Here is a 13,409-nt window from a genome sequence, read left to right as displayed (position 1 = left end):
CTTGAGACGTGCAGAATTCAATAACACAAACGTTTCCTCGTAGAACAGTAAATCTCCAATATACCTGGCGAGTTTCTCCAATATCAATTTTGTACAAATCAATTTTATCTTTTTAACCTCAACTATGCATCAAGGCGCCAGCTTGCCCCAAATTTATAGCAATGAAGTAAATTAATAGAATACGTTTTAACTATCACGAGAATAGACATTTTTCCTGACCTTTTTCTTCATTCTATATTTCCTAAACCCATTTTATTCAACTATAATTATTGATTGGTCACATACCATAAATCATAATTATATATGAATTTTTTGTCCCGCTACGATCATCTACAGTTTCATCTACATAGACTATAGCGGCTATAGCGGCTAAAAAATAAAAAGCATAGAGTGAGTATATATAGTAGATGATAATATTCAATAGCCACACTTCACTACCATAAATTGATAAAGTCAGTTCTGAAGTCAACGATCAATAGCTGATGGAGGTCAGCCAATGCGTAACACAAATTCACCGAAAATGCCTTGCCTTTTCCAACTTAACCGTCGATTTATTGGCAGCATTTTTCATCACCCGGACAATATTCATCAAATTCCTCCAAATGTTCAGCACAGAAGACATGTGGTGACACACAAGTTCCATCGTTCACAAGACACAGATTCAACACTGCCTCTTGCGAGGCGTGCGTATCTATATAGAAAACAAAATTACACGGTAATATAAAATGAATTATTAAGAAATAAACCTGAAGACAGAAACATAATTCAAACTCAAAATATTTTTTGATAAAATTTGGTGATGCTGGGGAGCCGATGCTGAAGAAGAAAAATTGTGAAAAACAGTAGGTGCGTTAAAGCTAGATAGAAACTTCAGAGAATATAACTCAACCTACGATCAATTGCAACTTGCTGAAGCTTACGTTGGAAATGTGATTTGTATAGGAACAAATTGCCGGATATATATTTCGCACAGCACACACGTACGTAACACATATCAACAAACATTCTTTCAGAGTTAATATTGATCTTTCAAGAGGGACCACATGCAGTCGCTTCTGGCCATTGATTCCCCTTATAACAATGGGTAGTCCACTCCTCTCAAAACTGCTCAAATTTCCCATGTTTCCTATACATCTGAACATAAACTCCCTCTCATATTCATTTAAAAGTGTAGCGAACTAGAAGCAACAAAAACAAATATTTTGAAAGATCTGGATATTTGCTGCGGAGCGAGCGAGCCTGAAGCGAGCGAGCGTAGCAGCAGTCTAATTTGTGCAGAGAGGGGATTCTGAACTAAATTTTATTTAGCGCAAGGAATTGTGGTCGTGCGTGTTTTTTATGCGTAGAACACACATTTCAAACTCGCTCATATCCATGTGCTTTTTAATTTCGATGGACAGGATCTTCAAATTTTTGTTAAATTTTCAAGCTTCTGTTCTATTTTGACTATTCAAGGTAAGATATTTTCATCTTCGTTCATTTGTTACGATTACAGTTGTTTACAATTTTAACTGGCATATTTATGAAACGCTAAAAGAATACAATCGATCACAGCTAGATTCATGCTGTTCATATACGAACTATATAAATTCTTCAAGAATATTAAGATGCAATATCCAATTTGCTAGTTCGCTTTGCTTGAGCAGTTGAGCTGTCAGTGCTGTGAAGCAAACCAAGTCTTACATACAGATGCTTTAAAGTCTTTTTTATCCATTGATACTTGTATTCTTTTGCTGATTTCCATATTTTGCATCAAATGATGTTTTAAGTATGCGGCTTGACGCTTGCAAGTCGTGTTCAATAACATGACACAGTCGCAGATAAAATATGCAATTGATCGTCTAAATTGCCTGACTGAATCGGTCAGATTCGTGAAATGTTTGACTTATTTAAAATTAGGTTACTGTAAGCATAGGCATATGTTTTTTTTATTCCTATTTCTATTTTACAATGAGCTAAATGTCTTTGTTATTTAGTGCTTTTACCGGATATTCACGTGGTTTCTGATTACACGTCTTCTCGAGCGCGTTCAAAGTTCAAAGTATTAAGTGATGTTTTGTTACTCTTCACATGAAGCCAAACATTTACATGGACACAACAAAGACAAATAGCATATTTAAAAAAGAAATATCCATGTTACCAAAAAATGTTCTATTTTGTTAAACATGTGCTACTGGGCCTGTATTTTAGCTTTGTTGCGGGGAAAATGTCGCTACGCGCGCAAAATTCTACCTAATGTTACATTATTGTTAATACTCCTGTTGTGATTCGTATGTTAAAATATTTTTAAAACTAGCTGCTTCTAAAGACTTTGACTTAACGAGCTGCAACTCGCAAGACAGCGTTGATATAGCATATATTGATCTAAATATTGACGTCATTGACAGTGTTTTCGCTAATAGGTGTTAATTCATCTACAGCCCCAGCGAGTTAACGCTCAATAGAGGCTCACTATGCGTTTTTTAAACCTGCTATTGCTATTAGTTAAAACAGATTTAGTTCACTGACATTTCATATAACAATTCACTTGGACCCTAAAATGCTCGCAGCAATCCCTACCTTGCAGGTAACCTAGTTTAGAAAATATACGGATTCAAAGATAAACAGAACGTTTGTATATATTACAAACTCTATATAACCCCACCTTTAAGAATCTCAAGGTAGCAAACTAAACGTTTCTTGGTGTGTATCAAAATGAAGAATCATGTGCATAGGTGAGAATAATCTGAGTTTGAATCTATTTTTCGACTTAAATATGGTAGTTATATGCCCACAGTACGTCATCCTTTGATCTAAGCTAGGGAAAAAATCAACGAAAAGATTCGAACGGTTCCGCAGTTTTTAAAATCAATTTTTAGATGGATGAACTGTTTGCGGACATTTCAAACTGAAGGACAATGCCTCTACAATAGCATTTTAAATTTTGATCGAACACACACGGGTCATACCTAACAAGGCGTACATAGCCTTGGAATTTTTTATAAGCGGAAGAATAGTATTACATGGGGGGAGGTTTTGAACCAACGAGCCTTTAACCTTACACTGTGGTTTATTCGTGTTTTATGTTTTTTTTTTACTTATATAATCCTAAAAACATAGTTAGTGTATATTACTATAACCTGAGTAAAAACAAGATTACCTTGTTCATGACGAGCACCAACAGCAACGCCTGTCACAAAGATCAACAACAGACAAACGTTCAGACGAAAAATCATTCTTGCTAAAAATATAAAGAATTTTGAGAAACTTAAACCACAGAAAACCTAAAAGTAAAGCCTAAAAGTCTAAAGCTACAGGAGCAAAGATATAGTCATTACAAATATGGCGATCATCTCACTGAGTTAATATCACTAATATAGCGGGATCTCGACTGAGAGGGGGAAAAAAGCAGAGAATTACAAATGCATTGTTTTGATATTTCACTAAGGTTTCATCAGCCGCCATTTAGAATCATATAAACAATACAATCTTTCATGAAGCAAAAGGAGAGCGGCAGAACAACATGAGAGTTGACGAAATGCGCACAAATTAAAGAATGCATTGCAACGCCTATAAATTATATATTTACAGCCCATAAATATATTTTTACCAGAGACACACAAATACCAATAAACAACAGGTCATAAAACGCCTTTAAAAAATGTAGTTACTTCAAACAATCATGGTCGTCACATTTAGATGCATAGCTTGCCTTACCTAATTACCTAGCTTACCTTAATTTCTAATAAAGATTCGAATATTCGATAACAGAGAATCTTTAGTCAGCCAATGATTTTGTGCTTTTTCGACTACAATATATATTCAAGGGTTAGGTTTAGAAAAAAAATTATATACTTTAGTGCATCCGACATTGTCATAAATATAGGTCATATGTTCATTTTTAGGGTCTGGCCTCTGTGATGTCGCCTGCTCTGAATCAATCGAATAAACTAGCAATTTCTAATAGAAAGATAATTGCTGCAAGGGGTCAGATCATTCAAGAATCAAGATCAGTCCATTCAGTCGTGATTAAATATGAAACTATTGAAGATATTCTAAAATGACTGTGGCCTTCATCAACACTTCCAGAGATACAGTATATAACGTTGAATTAAACATAACTTTTGAGCTATATTAGTGAATATCTGTGCTTACCTTCGGAAGCTTCCTTTGGACAAACGTCTCAATCGTCGTTGAGTTGAAAAGAGCGTGCAAAGGTGCGAACACGTGTGTCTGCTGGCTGCATTGTTTAAAAATACTCTGCATTGTGCATTGTATAGAAACCACTACAACTGTCCAACACTTCGCAGGCTCACAAGATCATCTCGAATGAATCGAATCGACAATATTCACACGATTAGTAAGCTTTTTGCTTCGCTCGCAGCAATAATGAAGTTAAACAATGCCGTTTAATGCTGGGGAAAAAGTACTAATCGTCAAATATACAAATGGTTGGTATATATATTACACCATAGACAATCCAGTCTATAGTGTGATGAAATAATGAATGAAATACATTCAACTGCCAATATTCATGCATGCAATTCAGACGTATATTCGTCACATTTGTTGCTAAAAAGTTCGAAAACTAATTCTTTCCTATCGTTTTCATGCATAGCTGTATTGTTAATCTCACCCACTCAGATGCCATCTGTAACTCATCTCAAGTCATTGAAAATACTTATCGTTTCGTCCCCATTTCCTGGTTTCCCACGCGTTTTTCCGTTGTGATCCGTGATTGGCTCGCTCGCTCCGTCCAAGGAGGGAGAAGCAGGTAAAATAGGATTTTTCCTTTTAAAAGATTATATCGCAACTTGTGATCACAGATTTGATACGATGGAAAAAGGTTTGCTACTACATGTGCAAGTGTATAAATAGCTCATATTGATGTGTCTGAGAATGACACATGAAGCAATCAAAAGTATATTAACGTAAAACTGACCATGAAAAAGTAAAACCATAGTGACAATACTGTTTGTTTCGCAAGTTCAGGTATCATGCATCACTCCACACATGCACGTCATTCAAAATACTAAAAGATTTGTTCCACTAAACACCAATATTAATAAAAAGATTCTAAGTCACGAACTAGACGTTCCTGCAAAGTGCAAGTTAAGAGCGGTTACAAACTTACAACGAATTTAAGCTGGTGCATGATGAAAAATTTGGTGTGATAGAAAATAATTTGCTATAGTGCAAGTGTAACTGTGTAAAACTAGATTATATTGAAGAGTCTGAGAAAGACAATTGATGTAATCAAAATATTCGAAGAGGAACGATGCTGACGTGTCGCATCACTTTCTAGAAGACCATTTTCGTCCCGTTGATTACATAGCCACAAAACTCAAAGCAACGAACATCGTAATTACGAACTTCGCCTATCATTCTGGGGAGTTAGCCCCACGCAATGACAGCGCGTGAGAATGAGATCTTCAGACATTCAATTTTATGTTGGGCAAAGTTTGATCAACTGTCACGAATGAATAAAAAGTAAGCTCTAGCCGGATACCAGCTGATTTCGATCATCTTTCTGTTAAATTTTCGTAAATTCGATAATCTTACTATAATTATGATGAAGATAAATATCTTAAGGTGTTAACAAGTTTTAACTTTGATCGATTGATCAAATTACAACTCGACTGGTGCGTGGACGCCTTAAGTAAACAAATTAGGAGAGCCAAAACGAACTTCTAACGCCATACCACACTTGTAATTTGCAACTTTGATTGGCTACTAGTGGGTCACCCCACTTTGCAGAGACTCCCGTAATTTTTATTATACATAAGTGTGCACAACAGCAAAACCTTCAGACGTGCAGAAAAACAGAAAGAATTCAAGGCGAATTCAAGAAGATGAATTCAATAACATAAACATTTCCTCTTAAAAAAACTAAATCTCCAATGCCTTGCGAGTTTCTCCAATACCGATTTTTTACAAATCGGTTTTATCATGTTAACCTCAACTGTGCATCAAGGCGCCAGCTTGCCCAAAATTTATAGCAATGAAGTATATTAATAGAATACGTTTTAACTATCACGATAATAGAATTTTTTTCCAGAAATTTTTCTTCATTCTATGTTTCCTAAACCCAATTTATTCAACTATAATATTGATCGGTTACATTCCATAAATCATAATTATATATGATTTTTTTGTCCCACTCAATCATCTACAGTTTCATCTACATAGACTAGCGGCTGAAAAATAAAAAGGATAGAATGAGTATAGTAAATGATAATAATTATTTAATAGCCACACTTCATCAAGGACCATAAATTGATAAAGTTTTAGGTTTCTGAAGTCAACGATCGATAGCCGATGGAGGTCGGCCAATGCGTAACACATGCAAATTCACTGAAAATGACTTGCCTTTGCAAACTTAACCGAAGAATTATCGGCAGCATTGTTCATCATCCGGACAAAATATATCAAATTCCTCCAAATGTTCTCTGCAGGTGACCTGTGGTGACACACAACTTCCACCGTTCGCAAAACACAAATTAATCACTTGCCCTTGCGTATCTATAGTATAACAAAATTACACGATAATATGAAATAAAGTATTAAGTAATAAACCTGGAGAAAGAAACGTAATTCAAACTCAAAATAATTTTTTGATTAAATTTGGTGATGTTGGGGAGCATGCTGAAGAAGAAAAATTGTGAAATACAGATTACATGCGTTAATTATTTAAAGCTGGATAGAAACTTCAGAGAATATCAATCAACCTACGATCAATAGTAACTGGCTGAAGTTTACGTTCGAAGTGTGATTTGTGTATGAGCAAATTGCCACTTATATATTCCGCACGCCGCACACGTACGTGATAGCATGCACATATCGACAAACATTCTTTTAGAGTATATAATATAATTATATTGATCTTTCGAAGGGGACCACATGCAGTCGCTTCTGCGCATCGATTCTCCTTATATAATAATGGCTCAAAATCAAAATTGCTCAAATTTCCTTTGTTTCGTATATATCTCAACATAAACTCTCTCTCAAATTCATTTAAAAGTGTAGCGACCTAAAAGCGAGTCAAATGTTCTGAAAGTTCTGAATATTTTAGGAAATATACGGCTTCAAAGATAAACAGAACGTTAGTTTACATTAAGAACTGTACCACACCTTTAGGAATCTCGAGGTAGCAAACTAAAAGTTTCTTAGTTTGTATCGAAAATGAGCAATCATGTGCATAATTGAAAATAATCTGCATAGGTTTGAATCCATTTGGCGACTAAAATATGGTGGTAATAAACCCATATAATCCTTTGATCCAAACTAGGGCAAAAAATTGCTGAGAGATTCGAACAGTTCCGGCAGTTTTTGAAATCAATTTTTCGATGGATGAACTGTTAACGGACATTTCGAATTGAAGTACTCCTACATTTGAATTTGATCGAACACACCGGGTCATACTATAGCATAAGCGGAAGAATGATATTTGGGGGAAAGCTTTTGAACCAACGAGCCTAACGCTGTGGTTAATTCGTGTTTTATCTTTTTTGCGTATTTATAATCCTAAAGACATAGTAAGTGTATATTACTATAACCTGAGTAAAAACAAGATTACCTTGCTCATGACGAGCACCAAGAGCAACGCCAGTCACAAAGATCAACAACAAACAAACGTTTAGACGAAAGATCATTCTTGCTAAAAATATAAAGAATTTTGAGGAATTAAACTAGCCAGAGAAAACATTAATAAAGCTTAAAAGTCTAAAGCTGCATGAGCAAAGATACAGTCCGGCATTATAGATATGGCGATCATCTCACTGAGTTAATAATTATCACTAATATAAGCGAGATCTCGACTGGAGAGGGAAAAACAGCAGAGAAATAATTTGGACAAATATCATATGTTTTTCCAGTGCATTATTGTTTTGATATTTCACAAAGGTTTAATCAGTCGCTATTTAGAATCATATAAACAATACAATCTTTCATGAAGCAAAAGGAAAGCTTCAAAACAACAAGAAAGCCGACGAATTGCGCGTAAATTAAAGAATGCATTGCAACGCCTATATATATTTACAGCCTATAAATATATTTTTACCAGAGACACACAAATACCAATAAACAACAGGTCATAAAACGCCTTTAAATAATGTAGTTACTTCAAACAAACATGTTCGTCACATTTAGATGCATATAGCTTACCTTACCTAATTACCTTACCTTAATTTCTAGTGTAGAGATTCGAATATTCGACGACAGAGAATCTTCAGTCAGCCAATGACTTTGTGCTTTTTCGACTGCAATATATATTCAAGGGTTATGAAATAGAAAAAAAATGATATATTTTGGTGCATCCGACATGGTCATAAATATAGGTCATATGTTTATTTTTAGGGTCTGGCCTCTGTGATGTCGCCTGCTCTGAATCAATCGAATAAACTAGTAATTTCTAATAGAAAGATAATCGCTGCGAGGGGTCAGATCATTCAAGAATCAAGATCAGGCCATTCGTGTATAAATATAGAACCCTTGAAGATATTATAAAACGTCCGTTGCCTTGATCAACACTTCAAGAGATTTAATATATAACGTTGAAATAAACATAACTTTTGAGCTCTATTAGTGAATTTCTGTGCTTATCTTTGGAACCTTCCTTTGGACAAAACGTCTCAATCGTCGTTGGGTTGAAAAGAACGTAGGAAGGTGCAAACACGTGTGTCTGCTGGCTGGTTTAAAAAAAACTCTGCATTGTGCATTGTATAGAAATCACTGCAACTGTCCGACACATCACAGGCTCACAAGATCATCTCGAATGAATCGAATCGACCATATTCACACGATTAGTAAGCTGTTCGCTTCGCTCGCAGCAAAAACGGAAGTTAAACAATTCCATTTAATGCTGGGGAAAATGTACTAATCATCAAAATACAAAAATGGTTGGTATATATATTACACCATAGACAATCCAGTCTATATATAGTGCAATGAAATAATAAATGAAATACATTGAACTGCCAATATTCATGCATGCAATTCAGACGTATATTCGTCACATTTCTTGCTAAAAATTTCGAAAATCAATATTTCCTATCGTTTTCATGCATAGCTGTATTGTCAATCTCACACACTCAGATGTCATCTGTAACTCCTCCCAAGTCATTGAAAATACTTATCGTTTCGCTCCAATTTCCTGGTTTCCCACGCGTTTTTCCGTTGTGATCCGTGATTGGCTCGCTTGCTCTGTCCAGGGGGGGAAGCTGGTAAAATAGTTTTTTCCTTTAACTCTACGAGCAATGCTTCTTTCATCTAAACTCATTTTTTTGTAAACTGCACGTGAAAAAAAAGCTCTCAAAACGAAGTTTCCTGAATTCAGTGTTGGTTACATCTCTGATGAAAGGATTCTTGTTCTACTTCTGATCCTGAGGAATCAGAACACTGATAGACTTTGTTGCAACGTCTTCTTCAACTACCAATATTCTCATGCAATTTACCAACCAGACCCTGCGGTAAAATCAGTACGACAACGGTTATATCGCAACTTGTGATCACAGATTTGATACGATGGAAAAACCTTTATAAATAGCCCATATTGATGTGTCTGAGCATGACACATAAAGCAATCAAAAGTATATCAACTTAAAACTGACCATGAAAAAGTAAAAACCATAGTGACCATACTGTTTGTTTCGGAAGTTCAGGTATCATCCATACTCCACACATGCATGTCATTCAAAAATACTAAAAGATTTGTTCCACTAAATACCAATATTAATAAGTTCTAAATCACGAACCAGACGTTCCTCAAAATACAAGAATGGTTACAAACTTACAACGAATTAAAGCTGGGTGCATGATGAAAGATTTGGTGCGATAGAAAATGATTTGTTATAGTGCAAGTGTTACTGTGTAACACTAGATAATATTGAAGTGTCTGAGTAAGAAAATTGATGTAATCAAAATATTCGAGGAGGAACGAAGCTGACGTGTAGCATCACTTAATTTCTAGAAGACTATTTTCGTCCCGTGGATTACATAGCCACAAAACTCAAAACACAACAAAAGCGTAACTACGAACTTCGCCCAGCATTCTGGGGAGTTAGCCCCATCAATGACCGCCCGTGAGAATGAGATTTTCAAAAAATCAATTTTATGTCGGGCAAAGTTCAACTGTCACAAATGAATGAAAAGGAAGCTCTAGGCGGATACAAGCTATTTCTATAATTTTTCTGTTAGATTTCGCGCTATTAAGCATTGAAAGCATTACGTTACCGATAGTTTAATTCGATGAAATTTGGGAGATATATGTAACTTTCACAAAAGTTCGTTAATTCGATAATTTTACTATAAGTTGATGAAAAATATCTTAAGTTTTTAACAAGTTTTGACACTGATCGATTAATCAAATGACAACTCGACTGGTGCGTTAATTCCTTATTAAGTAAAAAAAGTACGAGAGCCAAAACGAGCTTCTAACGCCATACCACACTGGCAATCTGCAACGTTGATCGGTCACCCTACTTTTCAGCGACCCTCCTAACTTTTATTATACATGAGTGTGCACAACAGCAAAACCTTCAGACATGCAGAAAAACCAGCAAGAATTCAAGGCAAAGCAAAGAATATGAATTCAATTACTCAAACATTTCCACTACTTGGTGAGTTTCTCCACCACTGATTTTGTAAAAATCGGTTTTATCATTCATATTTAACCTCAACTATGGATCAAGGCGCCAGCTTGCCTCAAATTTATATAAATGAAGTGAATTAATAAAATACGTTATAACTATCACGACAATAGACATTTTTACTGAAACTTTCCTAAGCCCATTTTTTTCAAGTATAATATTGATCGGTTACATTCCATAAATCATAATTTTATATGAATTTTTTTTGTTCCACTAAGATCATCTACAGTTTCATCTACATGGACTAGCGGCTGAAAAATAAAAAGGATAGAGTGAGTAGCCTATATAGTAAATGATAATATTTAATAGCCACACTTCATCAAGGACCATAAATTGATAAAGTCAGTTCTAAAGTCATGAACAATCGATAGCCGATCGAGGTCGGCCAATGCGTAACAAAAATTCACTGAAAATGCCTTGCCTTGCCAACTTAATCGCCGATTACTCGGCAGCATTGTTCATCATCTGGACAATACATATCATATTGCTCCAAATGATCCACACAGCTGACATGGGGTGACACACAACTTCCACCGTTCGCAAAACACGGATTAATCACTTGCCCTTGCGTATCTATAGTATAACAAAATTACACGATAATATGAAATAAAGTATATTAAGTAATAGACATGGAGAAAGAAACGTAATTCAAACTCAAAATAATTTTTTGATAAAATTTTGTGATGTTGGAGAGCATGCTAAAAAAGAAAAATTTTGAAATACAGATTACGTGCGTTAATTATTTAAAGCTGGATAGAAACTTCAGAGAATATAAATCAACCTACGATCAATATAGCAACTGGCTGAAGTTTACGTTAGAAGTGCGATTTGTATATGCACAAATTGCCACACATATATTCCGCACGCCGCACACGTACGTGATAGCATGCACATATCGACAAGCATGTTTTTAGAGTAATATATATTGATCCTTCAAAGGGGACCACATGCAGTCGCTTCTGCGCATCGATTCTCCTTATAATAATGGCTCAAAATCAAAATTGCTCAAATTTCCTTTTTTTCGTATATATCTCAACATAAACTCCCTCTCATATATATTCATTTAAAAGTGTAGCGAACTAAAAGCGTGTCAAATGTTTTGAAAGTTCTGGATATTTTAGGAAATATATGGATTCAAAAATAAACAGAACGTTAGTTTACATTACAAACTGTACCACACCTTTAAGAATCTCGAGGTAGCAAATTAAAAGTTTCTTTGTTTGTATCGAAAATGAACAATCATGTGCATAAGTGAGAATAATCTACATGGGTTTGAATCCATTTGGCGACTAAAATATGGTGGTTATAATTATGCCCAAAGTACGTCATCCTTTGATCCAAACTAGGGAAAAAATTGCCGAAAAGACTGGAACGGTTCCACATTTTTTGAAATCAATTTTTAGATGGATAAACTGTTTGCGGACATTTCACATTGAAGTACATGCATCTAAAATAGCATTTTGAATTTTGATCGAACACACACGGGTCATACCTATAAGAAGACGTACATAACCTTGGAAATTTTTATAAGCGTAAGAATGGTATTTGGGGGAGGTTTTTGAACCAACGAGCCTTACGCTGTGGTTTATTCGTGTTTTATGTTTTTTTTACTTATATATAACCCTAAAAACATACTAAGTGTATATTACTATAACCTGAGTAAAAACAAGATTACCTTGTTCATGACGAGCACCAACAACAACGCCTGTCACAAAGATCAACAACAAACAAACGTTCAGACGAAAAATCATTCTTGCTAAAAATATAAAGAATTTTGAGGAATTAAACTATACACCTGAAACTTAGTATTAAGCCTAAAGCCACAGAAAACATTAATAAAGCCTAAAAGTCTAAAGCTACATGAGCAAAGATATATAGTCATTATAGATAATTATGACGATCATCTCACTTAGTTAATATCACTAATATAAGCGGGATCTCGACTGAGGAGGGAAAAACAGCAGAGAATTAATTTGGACAAATATCATATGTTTTCCCAATGCATTGTTTTCATATTTCACGAAGGTTTTATCAGCCGCCATTTAGAGAAATATAAATAATGCAATCTTTCATGAAGCAAAAGGAAAGCTGCAGAGCAACAAGAGAGCCGACGAAATGCGCGCAAATTAACGAATGCATTGCAACGCCTATATATATCTACAGCCTATAAATATATATTTTACAAGAGACACACAAATACCAATAAACAACAGGTCACAAAACGCCTTTAAAAAGGTAGTTACATCAAACAAACATGGTCGTCACATTTAGATGCACAGCTTACCTTACCTAATTACCTTACCTTAATTTCTAGTAAAGATTCGAATATTCGATAACAGAGAATCTTCAGTCAGCAAATGATTTTGTGCTTTTTCGACTGCAATAATTATATATTCGAGGCTTAGGAAATGGAAAAAAAATTATATACTTTGGTGCATCCGACATGGTCATAATTATAGGTCATATGTTTATTTTTAGGGTCTGGCCTCTGTGATGTCGCCTGCTCTGAATCAATCGAATAAACTAGAAATTTCTAATATAATAATAATAATAACAATAATAATAATTCACACGATTAGTAAGCGATAATGAAGTTAAACAATGCCGTTTAATGCTAAGGAAAAATGTACTAATCATTAAATATACAAATGGTTGGTATATATATTACACCTTAGATAATCCAGTCTATAGTGTGATGAAATAATGGATGAAATACATTGAACTGCCAATATTCATGCATGCAATTCAGACGTATACGCGCCACATTTCTTGCTAAAAATTTCG

The 13,409-nt window shown here is 34.9% G+C and overlaps 3 long non-coding RNA genes across 3 annotated transcripts; all 3 read right to left on the bottom strand.

The window, feature by feature from the left end:
- Positions 1-362: 362 nt before the first annotated feature.
- LOC114519837 lies at positions 363-4,217 on the bottom strand. Its single transcript, XR_003686623.1, has 4 exons — positions 4,135-4,217; positions 3,714-3,788; positions 3,140-3,220; positions 363-691 (listed from the first exon to the last, which is right to left on the bottom strand). It is a non-coding gene; the product is annotated as an uncharacterized LOC114519837 (long non-coding RNA).
- A 2,133-nt stretch (positions 4,218-6,350) lies between these two features.
- LOC114519853 lies at positions 6,351-8,229 on the bottom strand. The gene is made up of 3 exons (XR_003686626.1): positions 8,161-8,229; positions 7,556-7,636; positions 6,351-6,501 (listed from the first exon to the last, which is right to left on the bottom strand). It is a non-coding gene; the product is annotated as an uncharacterized LOC114519853 (long non-coding RNA).
- A 2,819-nt stretch (positions 8,230-11,048) lies between these two features.
- LOC114519681 lies at positions 11,049-13,001 on the bottom strand. The gene is made up of 3 exons (XR_003686606.1): positions 12,928-13,001; positions 12,301-12,381; positions 11,049-11,198 (listed from the first exon to the last, which is right to left on the bottom strand). It is a non-coding gene; the product is annotated as an uncharacterized LOC114519681 (long non-coding RNA).
- Positions 13,002-13,409: the final 408 nt, after the last annotated feature.

This window comes from Dendronephthya gigantea, unplaced genomic scaffold, assembly GCF_004324835.1.
Source record: "Dendronephthya gigantea isolate DGI-Jeju-01 unplaced genomic scaffold, DenGig_1.0 000014F, whole genome shotgun sequence".
NCBI lineage: Eukaryota > Metazoa > Cnidaria > Anthozoa > Malacalcyonacea > Nephtheidae > Dendronephthya > Dendronephthya gigantea.
This window is presented reverse-complemented; position numbering and strand designations above follow the sequence as displayed.